Source organism: Hyla sarda (genome assembly GCF_029499605.1).
Source record: "Hyla sarda isolate aHylSar1 chromosome 1 unlocalized genomic scaffold, aHylSar1.hap1 SUPER_1_unloc_3, whole genome shotgun sequence".
NCBI classification, from domain to species: Eukaryota; Metazoa; Chordata; class Amphibia; order Anura; family Hylidae; genus Hyla; species Hyla sarda.
The window spans coordinates 345,110-362,004 of NW_026607589.1; the positions used below are offsets into that span (position 1 = coordinate 345,110).

A 16,895-nucleotide genomic window follows, 5' to 3' on the forward strand; every position below is an offset into this window, starting at 1 on the left:
CTGTGGTTGAAATTGTGGCTTTCTAGAGGGTCTCTGACGGTGGGGGCAACTGATTTGTAGTGATGACCGTAGATGGCTCACCCCTGGAGAAATGTTCTGTGTGTTTGACCTCCCCTGTCCCACACTCTTTATGCCAATCAGGTAATGCCTTTTGTTCGTCTAGATATCGGAATCTGTCGAAGGAAGCCCCAAACCACATTTTAGATGACATTATAGGCAATGAACCCTATAGAAGGTCGATCTCTGACTTGTACGCAGCCTTCCGTAACCGCTTCCTAAAACTTGATCCCAAACATGTATTTCGGACGTGGGAAAGATGGACAGGGGACACAAACATTACTGACTTAGTGTTGAGCGGGTCTGTACGGAAAAATGTTATCGATGAGAGGTGGAGGGAGACATACTTCAAGGTCGCTCACGCTGCCCTATATGGCTTCAACATCTTGCCCTCCCATAACTTCCCAGATAGGATCACTCATTGCCCTAAATGAAGTACCCCACTTACAAACATGTATCATGGTATCTGGGAGTGCTCACACTCAGCGATATACTGGCGTCTCATACAATCGTACATATGGGATCATTGGAAGGTGCGGGTCCCTTTTACACCGCAATCGCTCCTATTTCACCAATTAATTGCGCCCACCGGAGGGAGGAGGGGAAGGGGAGAAGAGGTTTCCTCGGTTTGTCCATATAGTCCATTTAGTTGCCGTGCGTTGTCCAAATGGTTAGATACTACCACTCCAGATTTGCCTATACTGATTGCCCAATTGAAATAGTTTCTAGACGTAGATCACTTAGATGCCGAGAGACATTCAGAAACTGGCACTAAACGTTTTTTCTAAAAATGGAAATCCTTTCTTGTTACTCACTTTTACTCTCGGGGGATCATTGAGATTGTACGACCATTTAGATACACCACTTGGGGTTCTCTAGGGGCACTAAGTTTACCAGATAAATAATACTGAATACAGGCTGACCATTTATTTTGAGCACTATGGCTCTCTGTTTGGATGCCCTGGGAGTCAGAGGAGCACCAGCAGGGTCCGAGTGAGGCTCCCATAGTGAGGAGCTGCACTTTATGCTTGTCTACATGGTTTGGGGCCGGAGGAGGCATGTGGTAACTCTGTCTCCCCATCGACAACACCTATTTCTTACCAGATGATGACTGCGCGGTGATCGATGTCAATTTCTCCTAAGATGCCTTAGCGCACTTTTCAAGGACGTTGAGAGACTATGCTATTTTCTACTTTTCGTTTGGGGGAGGAGGGATTTATATTATAGGGATTATGGTACCTGGGTGAAGAAGCTTTATGCGCTCTTTACATTCTCTGAGATGCCATGTTCTCTGCCTATGCTCTTATGCATCTTGTTCCACTGTATAATTTTGTTTTATATTTACTGTTTATTGAAAATTGCTTAACCTCTTAAGGACGTAGGGCATACCTGTACGCCCTACGCCCGGTCCTGGTATTTAAAACGGGGTCACTCTAATGATAGCGGGGACCCTGGGCCAATGATCAGTGCCGCGCGCTATTAACCCTTTAGACGTGGCGATCAAAGTTGATCGCCGCATCTAAAATGAAAGTGAAAGCTTCCCTGCAGCTCAGTTGGGCTGATCGGGACCATCGCGATAAAATCGCGATGTCCTGATCAGCTAGGATGCAAGCGGAGGCCCCCTTACCTTGCTCCGTCGCGTCCAATCGCTGATTGATTGCTCCAAGCCTGAGATACAGGCTTGAGCAATCGACCGCCTATAACATTGATCCATGCAAAGCTATGGCTTTGCTGGGATCAGTGTAAAAGATGAGTGTGTGCAGTGTTATAGCCCCCAATGGGAGCCATAACACTGCAAAAAAAAGTGAAAAAAAAAGTTAATAAAGGTCATTTAACCTTGAATTTAACCCATAAAAAAACTGAGTAAAAATAAACACATATGTGGTATCACCACATGCGGAAATGTCCGAATTATAAAAATATATTGTTACTTAAACCGCGCGGTCAATGGCGTACGTGCAAAAAAATTCCAAAGTCCAAAACAGCGTATTTTAGTTTTTCACTTTTTATATCATGAAAAAATTAATAAAAAGCAATCAAAAAGTCCAATCAATACAAAAATGGTACCAATAAAAACTTCAGATTACAGCGCAAAAAATTAGCCCTCATACTGGCCTGTATGCGGAAAAATAAAAAAGTTATAGGGGTCAGAAGATGAGAATTTTTACGGATACATTTTCCTGCATGTAGTCATGATTTTTTTCAGAAGTGCGACAAAATCAAACCTATATAAGTAGGGGATCATTTTAACCGTATGGACCTACAGAATAAAGATAAGGTGCGATTATTACCCAAAAATGCACTGCGTAGAAACGGAAGCCCTCAAAAGTTACAAAATGGCTTTTTTTTCTTACATTTTGTCGCTCAATGAATTTTTTTTTTACGTTTCACCGTTGGATTTTTTTGTAAAATGACTGATGTCACTGCAAAGTAGAATTATTGGCGCAAAAAATAAGCCAACATATGGAATTTTATGTGCAAAATTGATAGCGTTATGATTTTTAGAAGGTGATGAGGAAAATATGAAAATGCAAAAACGGAAAAACCCTGCATCCTTAAGGGGTTAATAAAAATATACTTAAAAAAATAAAAGTGACCAAAAAATCAGCCAGGAAGCATAGGAAGAAGTGGTCTGTGGTCACCACCTGCAGAACCACTCCTTTATTGGGTCTTGCTAATTGCCTATATTTTCCACCTGTTGTCTGTTCCATGTGAAATTGATTGTCAGTGTTCTTCCTGAGTGGACAGTGGGATTTCACACAAGTGTCAGTGACTTGGAGTTACATTGTGTTGTTTACGTGTTCCCTTTATTTTTATGTATTCAAATATAGGGGGAGATTTATTAAAACCTGTCCAGAGGAAAAGTTACCCAGTTGCCCATAGCAACCAATCAGATGGCTTCTTTCATTTTTAACCTCTGCTAAATGAAAGCAGCGATCTGATTGGTTGCTATGGGCAACTGGGCAACTTTTCCTCTGCACAGGTTTTAATAAATCTCCCCCATAATGTTTATGATTCCGCATGATGAACATCATAAAGGTAAAAATTACCAAACAACAAAAATGCGGATTTTTGGGCCCATCATATACCGTATATACTCGAGTATAAGCCGTCCCCAATATAAGCCGAGGCCCCTAATTTCACCCCAAAAACCCAGGAAAAGTTATTGACTCGACAATAAATAAGCTTAGGGTGGGAAATACATCATCCCCCCATGTCATCATCCCCCCTGTCATCATCCAGACCCCCGTCATCAACACCCCCGTCATCAACACCCCCGTCATCATCGCCCCCGTCATCAACACCCCCATCATCAACACCCCCGTCATCATCGCCCCCGTCATCATCCGCCCCCCCCCCCCCCCCCTTCATCATCTCCGCCTGTCAATCTCTTCTCAGTGGTCTTTAACCTGCGGACCTCCAAATTTTGCAAAACTACAACTCCCAGCATGCCCGGACAGCCATCGGCTGTCAGGGCATGCTGGGAGTTGTAGTTTTGAAACATCTGGAGGTCCGCAGGCTGAAGACCACTGCGGCCTTCATCATCATCATCCAGACCCCCCTTTTGTTTTCTACTCGCCTGCCCTCGGTGACGTCCCTGCGCATGAACGTCCCTGTGCGTCGTCATCAAGGCAACGTCACTAGTCCGGGGCCGGCCCGGAGGAGAGGGCATCCCAGTGAAGATGGACAGTCCGGAACCACTAACAGTCCCCACCAGACGGTCCCTGCAGCACAGATGACGGCCCGGACCAGCTCTCCCTTCTTTCCCACCGAGGGGAGGGGACTAGAAAACAAAAGGGGGGTCTGGATGATGACAAAGGCCGCAGTGGTCTTTGACCTGCGGACCTCCAGATGTTGCAAAACTACAACTCCCAGCATACCCGGACAGCCGATGGCTGTCCGGGCATGCTGGGAGTTGTAGTTTTGCTACATCTGGAGGTCCGCAGGTTGAAGACCACTGAGAAGGTATTGACAGGCGGAGATGGACGGGCCGCACCATCCCCTCACAGCTAAAGCCAGAAAGTTTTTTTTTGTTCACTCGAGTATAAGCCGAGGGGGGCATTATACTCGAGTATATACGGTATCTGAAAAAAAGTTATCAAAAAGTCAGATATATGATGGGTAATGGTCCTGATAAAAACTACAAATCACAGCGCAAAAAAATCCTCCTCATACATCCCAGTATACGGAAAAATAAGAGTTATAGGGGTCGGAATACGGCAATTTTATGAATAACTCATTTTGTAAAAAGTATAATAGTAAAATTTATCGTATTTACCACAGAATAAAGAGAAGATTTTTTTCCATTTTCCTCACAAATAGTAATATTTTGGTTTTGTCGTAGATTTTAGGACACAATAAAAAAGTGTTATTACAAAGTAAGATTTGTCCCTCCAAAAAAAGTTCTCAAGCGGCTCTGTATATGGGAAAATAAGAGTCATGGCTCTAAGGAGAGGAGGAAGAATGACAAATGCAATAGTTTAAAGGTCCTGGGTTGTTAAGGGGTTAATACTGATAATAAAATCTGTGTTATTCTCTGCAGATTCTTGTAGCAGGAGATCAGAGGAGAATCTTATATCTTCAGATTATAAAGCAGATGATGATATCACACAAGATACATATGAAGAACATTCCATTATCCCAGATACACCCTCAGCCCTTCACAGCCAAGATCTGTCATCTCATCCTTATATACAGGTCCTGTCTTCTCAGTCATCACAGGATGTTCAGCAAAATAAAGGTCACAGAAGGGGTGTTGGACATCAACGAGCTCATACAGGAAAGAAACCATTTTCATGTTCAGAATGTGGAAAATGTTTTACTACGAAATCAAATCTTGTTCAACATCACATAACTCACACAGGGGAGAAGCCATTTTCATGTTCAGAATGTGGAAAATGTTTTACTAAGAAATCACATCTTGTTGAACATCACAGAACTCACACAGGGGAGAAGCCATTTTCATGTCCAGAATGCGGGAAATGTTTTACTATGAAATCACATCTTGTTGAACATCACAGAACTCACACAGGGGAGAAGCCATTTTCATGTCCAGAATGCGGGAAATGTTTTACTATGAAATCACATCTTGTTGAACATCACAGAACTCACACAGGGGAGAAGCCATTTTCATGTCCAGAATGTGGGAAATGTTTTGCTAGGAAATCAGCTCTTGTTAGTCATCAAAGAACTTGCAAAAGCAATAAGCCATTTTTATGTACAGAATGTGGAAAATCTTTTACTGAGGAATCACATCTTGTAGTACATCACAGAACTCACACAAGAAAGAAGCCCTTTTCATGTTCAGAATGTGGAAAATGTTTTGATACAAAATCACATCTTGTTGAACATCACAGAACTCACACAGGAGAGAAGCCATTTTTATGTTCAGAATGTGGGAAAAGTTTTACTCAGCAACATCAGCTTGTTAGGCATCACAGAACTCACACAGGGGAGAAGCCATTTTCATGTCCAGAATGTGGGAAATGTTTCGCTATGAAATCAAATCTTGTTAGGCATCAAAGAACTCACAAAGGCAAGGATCCATGGGAATTCCGGTCTTCCTGCTGATATCGCCCCCCCCCCCCCCCCCCCATGTTCGCGATCGCGGCAAATGGCCGATCAATTCAGATCAGCCATTTGCCGCTATTCCGGGCTGATCGGGTCTCTGATGACCCAATCGCCCGGAAAATAGGGATGATCGGAGCTGTCAGTGACAGCCCCAATCATCCTAAGGGATAGGAGCACGGTTGCAGTGGTGCCACCCCCTCCTATCCCCTGCCATTACTCAGCAATGACTACTGGCCAATGGCAGTTGAAAACAGGGGGTTACCATGGAGATCCCCCACTCTGCCCACCCCTGGATGTCGGGCAGAGCGGGGGGAGAAGATGGCGGCCGGTACCTGGGGACTTTTATGCGGTGGGGACCGCCGATCATCAGTGGCATCAGCGGAGAGCAGCGGCGCAGGTAGGGAGGCGACGGCGTGGAGCATCAAGGAAGGTTGCAGTAAAGCGATATTTACTGCTGACTGCTAGTGGTTGCCAAACTGCAACTCCCAGCATGCCCAGACAGCCAAAGGCAACATCTGTAGAGTCACAGTTTGGAGACCACTATACAGTGGTGCCCAAACGGTATCCCTCCAGATGTTGCAAAACTACAACTCTCAGCATGCCTAGACTGCCCAGGCATGCTGAGAGTTGTAATTCTCTAACATCTGTCCCTTCAGATTTTGCAATTTTCATCAACATTTTGAAAATTGCTGCTCTACTTTGAAGCCCTCTAATGTCTTCAAAAAGTAAAAATAGGTCAATTTTATGAAGCCAACATATAGTAGACATATTGTATTTGTGAATCAATATATAATTTATTTGGAATATCCATTTTCCTTACAAGCAGAGAGTTTCAAAGTTAGAAAAATGCTAAATTTTCATGAAATTTTGTGATTTTTCACCAAGAAAGGATGCAAGTAACAACAAAAAATTTACCGCTATGTTAAAGTAGAATATGTCACGAAAAAACAATCTCGGAATCAGAATAAAAGGTAAAAGCATCTTAGAGTCATTAATGCATAAAGTTACAGTGGTCAGAATTGCAAAAAAGGGCTCAGTCCTTAAGGTGAAAAAGGGCTCAGTCCTGAAAGGGTTAAAGAAAATAAAAGTCACAGAAGGGGTGTTTGTGAGATTGTGCAAGTGGGGGGGGGGGGGGGGAGACATTCATGTTCAGAATGTGAGAAATGTTTTGCTTTAAAATTAAGTCTTATTAGACATCAAAGAACTCACACAGGGGAGAAGCCATTTTCATGTACAGAATGTGGGAAATGTTTTACTCTGAAATCAGTACTTATCAAACATCTAAGAATTCACACAGGATAGAGCCCATTTCAGTGTGCAGAATGTGGTAAATGTTTTCCTTAGAAATCACCACTTATTAGACAAGAATTCACATAGGAGTGAACCCAGTTTAGAGCAATAAATGATGCAGATAAGACATCTATATATTCACCATGTACATAGGATATCTGACATTTATACATATATCATATACTGCATCTCCAAACTTGTTACCAATTGTTAATAAAAGTTTTCTTTTAGAACGTAGTCACCGATCCAGCGATGTCATCACTATAGTTTACATGGTAGGAGAAGAGTGTGGTATATGGTTGTGATATTCACTGCTCCTCATGGAGAAGACCCAACAGGCATAATCCATGGGGAGCTGCTACTGGAGACCCAAACACCTCACAGAGAAGTTCCTCAGGGGCGGAGCTTGAGCTCTTGCAGGAAGGCGGCTTCTGAACTGAGCTTCTTCCTGATCCACTTATAAAGTGACTATAATGCAACTTCCTCAGCTGGAATTCGGCAAAAAAACTAATATCTGGACTGTGGGGAATCAGAGGAACAAACCAACACCTCATCTGTACAATTTAAAGCATTTTTCCCAGATCTAGTTTTGAGGCCTGCAACACAAGCTGAAGCCTGGGACTAAATTTTCAGTTAAATCCTACAATCTGCTCCCACTTACCTTCCTGTGTAGTGAACACCAGGAATCCTCCTCAGCAACACTCCGGAGGCCGGCCTACACTAACTCCAGACTGCTGGGGCAAGAAAACCTCCCCCAAAGGACTGTAATACTAAGTAGTGGTCTCCTCCACCCCATCCGGGCTCTTTGCCTTCATAGCTCTGGGACTCCTCTTCAGAATTAGGACCAATCCTCTTCTTGTCCCCTGTCTGGCTATTTGTGGGGATGGGGGGCTCTTCTGTGCCCCTGAAGTCTGCTCTCTTGCACGTTACACTGTCGCGTTGTTATTAAAGGGGTACCCCGGTGGGGGAAAAAAATTTAGGCTTTTATCTTTGGGGTCATCTGAAGGCAATTGTCTATGCTGTGAAGATACGAGATGGGCAGCACCTGAAACTACGGATACTGGAGGCCTGTGCTAGCATTTCTCCTGAGGTGTATATAGTAGTATATAGCAGTATATACGGATACTGGAAGCCTGTGCTAGCATTTCTCCTGCGGTGTATATAGTAGTATAGAGCAGTGTATACGGATACTTGAAGTCTGTGCTAGCATTTCTCCTGCGGTGTATATAGTAGTATATAGCAGTGTATACGGATACTGGAAGCCTGTGCTAGCATTTCTCCTGCGGTGTATATAGTAGTATATAGCAGTGTATACGGATACTGGAAGCCTGTGCTAGCATTTCTCCTGCGGTGTATATAGTAGTATATAGCAGTGTATACGGATACTGGAAGCCTGTGCTAGCATTTCTCCTGCGGTGTATATAGTAGTATATAGCAGTGTATACGGATACTGGAAGCCTGTGCTAGCATTTCTCCTGAGGTGTATATAGTAGCATATAGCAGTATATACGGATACTGGAAGCCTGTGCTAGCATTTCTCCTGCGGTGTATATAGTAGTATATAGCAGTGTATACGGATACTGGAAGCCTGTGCTAGCATTTCTCCTGAGGTGTATATAGTAGTATATACGGATACTGGAAGCCTGTACTAGCATTTCGCCTGCGGTGTATATAGTAGTATATAGCAGTGTATATGGATACTGGAAGCCTGTGCTAGCATTTCTCCTGCGGTGTATATAGTAGTATATAGCAGTGTATACGGATACTGAAGCCTGTGCTAGCATTTCTCCTGCGGTGTATATAGTAGTATATAACAGTGTATACGGATACTGGAAGCCTGTGCTAGCATTTCTCCTGCGGTGTATATAGTAGTGTATAGCAGTATATAGAGAAGAGGGTTGCATTGACAATCCAACACAATGGGCAGCACATTGAACACATTTTATAAGTGGTCAGAAACTTGTAAATAACTCATGAAAGAATAAAGTTACGTTAATACCAAGCACATCATTGTTTTTCATGTGAAATTCCCAATAAGTTTGATGTGTCACATGACCCTCTTCCTATTGAAAAAACAAAAGTTGGATTTAAAATGGCCGACTTCAAAATGGCCGCCATGGTCACCACCCATCTTGAAAAGTCCCCCCCCCCCTCACATATACTAATGTGCCACAAACAGGAAGTTATCACCAACCACTCCCATTTTATTAAGGTGTATCCATATAAATGGCGCACCCTGTACATGTTTGTTATTCAGTGGTGAGCTGGTGCGGGTGTGATGCGAAACAATGTAAAGTATCTTTTACCATTTGTGTAAATTGATCAAATAAAGTTTTAGTACCTGCTTAGATTTCCTTGTATTTCATTGCTGCGGCTGGTAAGGGGGGGGGGGGGGGGGGCGAAGATGTCCAATGGTGTTTCATCGAGGCAAATGTTCATGTATCACCCAAAGTGCAAGAAAAAGTGCAAACGTGTTACACTAAAAAATAGTGCACAAAGAATTGGCCTATCACAAGCCCTTCTCCGATAGGATAGAGGCCCCCAACAAACCGTACCCTTCCACTCTGGGACCAAAGGCTCCTGTGAGGTTCCAGGTTCAATGTCCCTTTTCGCCAAAGCTACTAAGAGACCACAAATGCTCCCGGCATCCCCCAGGCGTTAGCCAAGGAATCTGCCCGCAGAGCCCATAATGGTCGGTACCCGGCCCATGCAGGAATACCCAGGGTTTTTGCAGGGAGGTGCGGAACCTGATGGCCACACACACCTCCCCTAGACCGCCAGGAGGGACACCCAGAAGGGCTACCGCACCCTGACAATCTTGTGGACACACAAAAGTGACACAGTGACAAAAATAAATAAATAAGTGAATATGTGCAGGTATACTGGGGGTGATTTATCAAAACCTGTCCAGAGGAAAAGTTGCCCAGTTGCCCATAGCAACCAAACAGATCGCTTGTTTTATTTTTAACAAGGCCTCTGCAAAATGAAAGAAGCGATCTGATTGGTTGCTATGGGCAACTGTTCCTTTGCACAGGTTTTAATAAATCTCCCCCACTGGCCGGACCTCCTGCCGGATCTATAAATATTTCCTAACCAGAAGGAAATAAAGAGGTGAGAGCCAAGGGTGCAGAGATTATGGTGTCGGTGCTTCCACTCAGTGAGTTTCGGCACCTCAGGGTCACCACTCCCCGAGTCCCTAAAGTACTTCGGCTCTAGACTCTTCCAACCTCATGACGAGACCCGGAGGAAACAGGTCACATGGGGGCAGCCATCCAGCTGATTCCTCAGAACCAGCCCCGGAACGCCCTGGTACACCTGCCCCCTCCAGGCAGCATCCATCCTACATCAATGGCAGAGACTAGAACACTGAGAAGAACAGATACTACACTTGATCTTAGCCAAAAGGCCGAAAAACAATGTTTCATAGGAAATGTTTCAAACGGTGTCCTGGCCGGCGGCGTCTCAACCAAACTCGTCCCGATGGAGTATGCCGTGTCCTAGGCCGCTGCTAGTGATGTCACTACAGTATGCTTGAAGGTCCAAAACAGTTTCCGACGTGTTCCAGAAGCTGAGCGGGCTCCTTTGTGGAGGATGGATGTTCTTGGAGTCATCTGTCTTTCAATATCTCCATAGGTACGTGTAAGGCGATGCTCCTGTTCTCTTTCCCTATTTTTGGCACAAAATAGTTTCTATCAGTTATTTAACTCCTTTGGGACGAAGGGCGTATGCATACGCCCTCGCGTCCCGTCGGCATTTCCGATCACTTCCGCTCGCCGGGCGGTGATCGGATCGGGATGACTACTGATATCTATCAGCAGGCATCCCGTGGCAATGCCTAGGGGGGTCCTGAGAACCCCCCCCCCCCCCATGTTGGCGATCGCAGCAAATCGCAGGTCAATTCAGACCTGCGATTTGTCACGATCCGGGCAAATCGGGTCACTGGTGACCCGATCGCCCCGGAAAATAAGACTGATTGGAGCTGTCAGAGCCAGCTCCGACCAGCCTAAAGGATAGGAGCGAGGTGGCAGTGTTGCCACCCCCTCCAATCCCCTGCCATTGGTCGGTCAGGCTGACCACCAATGGCAGGAGGGGGGCGGGGGGATTAGAGTTCATTTTCCCCGCTCTGGTCACCGATCGGAAGTCGGTACAGAGCGGGGGAACACGGGCGGAGAGGGGGGAGCATGGCCCGGCTTACCTGGACCTTCGGAGGCGGCATCTGCGGCATCCACGGAGCAGCGGCTGCAGCAGGAAGAGCGGCGGCCGGAAAGTGTGGCGGAGAAGGCTGCAGTGAAGATCGCGATAAGTGATCTTCACTGTGGCCTTCTAAAAGCTACAAAACTACAACTCCCAGCATGCCCACACAGCCAAAGGCTGTCTGGGCATGCTGGGAGTTGTAGTTTTGCAACATCTGGAGGGTTACAGTTTGGAGACCACTGTGTAGTGGACTCTAAACTGTGGTCCTCCAGATGTTGCAAAACTACAACTTTCAGCATCCACTGACTGTCTGGGCATGCTGGGAGTTGTAGTTTTGCAACATCTGAAGTGGCACAGTTTGGAGACCACTATATGGTGGTCTCCAAACTGTAGCCCTCCAGATGTTGCAAAACTACAATTCCCAGCACGGCCAGACAGTCAGGGATGCTGGGCGTGTAGTTCTGCAATATATCTGGCCCTTCAGATGTTGCAGAACTACAACTCCCAGCATGCCTGGACAGTCTGGGCATGCTTGGAGTTGTAGTTTTGCAACATCTGGAGGGCTACAGTTTGGAGACCACTACTTAGCGGTTCTTCCCCAGTTGTTGCATAACTACAACTCCTAGTATGCCCAGACTGTCCAGGCATTCTGGGAGTTGTAGTTCTGCAACATCTGAAGGGCCAGATATCGCAGAACTACACACCCAGCATCCCTGACTGTCTGGCCATGCTGGGAATTGTAGTTTTGCAACAGCTGTAGGCACACTGGTTGCGAAACACTTGAGCTAGAGTCTGTTTCCTAACTCAGTGATTCCAACCCGTGTGCCTCCAGCTGTTGCAAAACCACAACTCCCAGAATACACTGACAGACCGTACATGCTGGTAGTTGTAGTTTTGCAACAGCTGGAGGCACATTGGTTGGAATCACTGAGCTAGAGTCTGTTTTCTTACTCAGTGGTTCCCCACCAGTGTGCCTACAGCTGTTGTAAAACTACAACTCCCAGCATGTACGGTCTGTCAGTGCATTCTGGGAGTTGTCATTTTGGCACAGCTGAAGGTTTGGGGCGCCCCCACCATGTGAATGTACAGGGTAGAATCACACGGGCGGGTTAACAGTAGGTTTCCTTCTACAAGTTTGAGCTGCGGCAAATTTACCGCCGCAGCTCAAACTCCAAGCGGAAAACTTACTGTACTACCAAATAATAAAAAGTACAACACTACATATACATATACCTTTACACGTCCCCCCCCCCCCCCCCCCCCAATAAAAATGAAAAACGTCTCATACGGCAGTGTTTCCTAAACAGGGCCTCCAGCTGTTGCAAAACCACAACTCCCAGTATTGCCGGACAGCCACAGACTGTCCTGGCAAGCTGGGAGTCTTGCAACAGCTGGAGGCACCCTGTTTGGGAAACACTGCTGTAGGGTTTTACTGTAGGTAACCGAGTCCGCCCCTATTGCAAATTCCTTATTCAGGCCTCAAATGCGCATGGTGCTCTCTCACTTCAGAGCCCTGTCGTATTTCAAGGCAATAGTTTAGGGCCAAATATGGGGTATTTCTGTACTCAGGAGAAATTGCACTACAAATTTTGGGGGGGATTTTTCTACTTTTACCCCTTATGAAAAGGTAAAGTTGGGGGCTACACCAGCATGTTAGTGTAAAAAAATAAAAAAAAATTTACACTAACATGCTGATGTTGCCCCATACTTTTCATTTTCACAAGAGGTAAAAGGAGAAAATGATCCCCAAAATTTGTAACACAATTTCTTCTGAGTACGGAAATACCCCATGTGTGTACGTAAAATGCTCTGCGGACGAACTACATGGCTCAGGAGTGTGAGAGCGCCATGTACATTTGAGGCCTAAATTGGTGATTTGCACAGGGGTGGCTGATCGTTACAGCGGTTCTGACTTGAACGCCAAAAAAAAAAAAACACCCACATGTGACCCCAATTTGGAAACTACACCCCTCACGGAACATAACAAGGGGTATAGTGAGCCTCAACACCCTTCAGGTCCTTGACAAATTTTCATTAAAATTGGACATGAAAATTAAAAATTAGTTTTTTTTCCCTGAAATGCTGGCGTCACCCCAAATTTTTCATTTTCACAAGGGGTAATAGGAAAAAAGCCCCCCAAAATGTGTAACCCCATTTCTTCTGAGTATATAAATACCCCATATGTGGAAGTAATGTGCTCTGCGGGCGAACTACAATGCCCAGAAGAGAAGGAGCGCCATTGGGCTTTTTGAGAGAATTAGGCTGGAATTGAAGGCTGTGTGTGTTTACAAAGCCCCCATAGTGCCAGAACAGTGGACCCCCTCCACATGTGACCCCATTTTGGAAACTACACCCCTCACGGAATGTAACAAAGGGTACAGTGAGCATTTACGCCCCACAGGTGTCTGACAGATTTTTTGAACAGTCGTCCGTAAAAATGAAAAATGTAATTTTTCATTTGCACAGCCCACTGTTCCAAAGATCTGTCAAATTGCCAGTGGGGTATAAATGCTCACTGCCCCCCTTATTAAGTTCTGTGAGGGGTGTAGTTTCCAAAATAGTATGCCATGTGTTGTTTTTTTACTGTTCTGGCATCACGGTGGCTTCCTAAATGCGACATGCCCCCAAGAACCATTTCAGCAAAATTTGCTCTCCAAAAGCCCAATGTTGCTCCTTCCCTTCTGAGCCCTCTAGTGCACCCACAGATCACTTTACATACACATATGAGGTATTTCCTTACTTGAGAGAAATGGGGTTACAAATTTTGTGGGGCATTTTCTCCTATTACTCCTTGTGAAAATGAAAAGTTTGGGATAACACCAGCATTTCAGTGTTAAAAATAATAATTTTTAATTTACACGTCCAACTTTAACGAAAGTTCGTCAATCACCGGTGGGGTGTTAAGGCTCACTGTACCCCTTGTTACGTGCCTTGAGGGGGGTAGTTTCCAAAATAGTATGCCATGTGGGTGTTTTTGTGCTGTTCTGGCACCATAGGGGCTTCCTAAATGTGACATGCCCCCCAAAAACCATTTCAGAAAAATTCACTTTCCAAAATCCCACTGTCGCTCCTTCCCTTCTGAGCCCTCTACTGCGCCCACCGAACAAATATGAGGTATTTCCTTACTCAAGAGAAATTGGGTTACAAATTTTGGGGGGCTTTTTCTCCTATTACCCCTTGTAAAAATTCAAAAACTGGGTGTACATGCGAGTGTAAAAAATGAAGATTTTGAATTTTCTCCTTTACTTTGCTGCTATTCCTGTGAAACACCTAAAGGGTTAACAAACTTTCTGAATGTCATTTTGAATACTTTGAGGGGTGCAGTTTTTATAATGGGGTCATTTGTGTGGTATTTCTAATATGAAAGCCCTTCAAATTCACTTCAAAACTGAACTGGTCCCTTAAAAATTCTGATTTTGAAAATTTTGTGAAAAATTGGAAAATTGCTGCTGAACTTTGAAGCCCTCTGATGTCTTCCAAAAGTAAAAACATGTCAACTTTATGATGCAAACATAAAGAAGACATATTGTATTTGTGAATCAATATATCATTTACTTGGAATGTCTGTTTCCTTTCAAGCAGAGAGCTTCAAAGTAAAAAAAAAAATGCAAAATTTTCTATTTTTTCATTACATTTTAGAATTTTTCACCAACAAATGACGAAGTATCGACAAAAATTTACCACTAACATGAAGTAGAATATGTCATGAAAAAACTATCTCGGAATCAGAATAAAAAGGTAAAAGCATTCCAGAGTTATTAATGCTTAAAGTGACAGTGGTCAGATGTGCAAAAAAAACGCTCTGGTCCTTAAGGGGTTAAAGAATTCTGGATGAAGGTGGTTAGGATGATAGAAGGAAGGCTAGAATGGAAGGAAGGAGATAAACTAATATCTTAGTTAACAATCTCACTGACAGTTGGACACAATGGTGTCCTATAGCTATTTTCTACCAGAATAACATTAAACCATGTAGCTAAAAATTAACAATTTTATTAAATCCTCGTAAAAAACCCAATAACAATAATATAAATAATTAGTATCAATACATAAGAAAGAAGAAGTTCTCCTATGATGAACAACTGTATATCCCAACGCGTTTCCCCGTGTATCGAAGAGACACACCGGTGTCACTACACATGTGGGCAAAGCATGGTGGTGATACTAAATGTATCTCCTTTTGTGTTATGGAAGTAATTCGGAAATCCCCTAGGGGTGGAGAGTGGGACAGACGCATCCTACAAAAAGGATCCGAGTGGATTTTTAGGATGCGATCTGTATCACCACTTGGCCTAAACGAACGTCTAACTTATAGCTGCTTTTTGTAGCTCATTACAGCATTGTCACTCTTTACTAACTCTCATTGTAATTTATTTAACTTTTGTTTTGGAGGAGGTCCCGATTGTTACGGGATTTCTTCTTTGCTTACTAGTAAATACTAGTAAAGACATTACCCATAATATGGTAATCACCTTGTTTTTGGTGAGATAATATAAAATGGACCTGAAAGCTATATGAAACTGCGAGAAATGCCCCTAACACTATTGGCTCGTTTGAGCAGTTAGGTTTTAAAAGTTATTATACTATTTATGTAGTCACAATTGACACATAATATGAATGTATCATTTGTTCTCAAGCATTTATGATTCCCTGTATTTTTGTAATAAAATATGTAGTCATTATTTGGCTACACAATATATTTTCTTTTTCTATAAATTTACATCTATATATGTATTTTTTCTATGTTCATCTACATATATATATAATACCTTATTTAAGTTCTCCTGTGCTGCTTTTATCTGTCATACAGCACTATCTCTTTCCAGCCTCCTTTCCAATTCTCCTCCCACTCCTATCTTCATTAACTATCTTGGACGTGTAGTGCAGTGACGGATGCAATAGGTCACATGATACATCATCATGTGATCCAATTTGGTTGCGGCGTCCTTGGAGATGCTATCACATGATGCGCGGCCACCGGAAGTGACGCATTTGGCGTCCCGGATATGCGCGCGAGTATAGAGGTATTTAAGATAGAGGCTGGGTTATGTTTAGCCATCTGCCACGTGGATCGCCAGCCGCAGACGGACGTATCGTGCCTATGGCATTCTGACATGGGGGTAAGCAGTGGACTGTGCATGATGGACTGTGGCGTTAGGAATTAGGTTATTCAGTTTAGTTATTTATTGCAGTAACTACACATGGATAATGGCTGGACATCTTTTGGACAATACTGTGGTTATGTGGACATCATAGAGGTTGTTTTTTTGCCTAGGTAAGGACTAGGGTGTTGGGGTTGAAACCTTGGACTATATGCATATACCATATGTACTGATCCAACTCCTCCCCCCCCCCCTTTTTTTTTTCTCCCCTCCACATCTCTGTATAGGTGGCATTATTATCTGAATTCTTTATCTAATAATTTGGAGGGTCATATAGGATCCTGGTGATTGGACAATTGTGGTCTGGAGCTATCTGTAGTAAGGAAGCAACTATTTTCAGGTCTTTATTCCAGGTAGAGGCTTGACTATTATTGAAATGGTCCATATATATATGGTAGATTTGGTATGGCTTATCATGATGATTTTTTTCTTGCCATCTTATCCTTAGGGGCCATCTATTAAGCCTTTCTCTCTCTTTTGTGGAGGAGCCCTTATCTTAGGGTCCTCACTCTATCAGTGACCTCGTTTTTTGCTATCCAACTACCTAGAGGTAATGATACATGTATATATGTCTCTGGGGTTTTTTGGGTATTTTTTTGAGACCACATCTGGTGTAATTTAAGG

The 16,895-nt window shown here is 43.8% G+C and overlaps 2 protein-coding genes and 1 pseudogene across 2 annotated transcripts in view; all 3 read right to left on the reverse strand.

Moving 5' to 3' along the window:
- LOC130298172 (uncharacterized) overlaps positions 1 to 16,895 on the reverse strand; it is a 121,311-nt gene that overhangs the window by 95,317 nt on the left and 9,099 nt on the right. The gene's annotated exons all lie outside the window — the stretch shown is intronic.
- LOC130298163 (gastrula zinc finger protein XlCGF66.1-like) overlaps positions 1 to 16,895 on the reverse strand; it is a 50,101-nt gene that overhangs the window by 22,462 nt on the left and 10,744 nt on the right. The gene's annotated exons all lie outside the window — the stretch shown is intronic.
- Positions 10,167 to 10,336, reverse strand: LOC130298180 (U2 spliceosomal RNA; annotated as a pseudogene).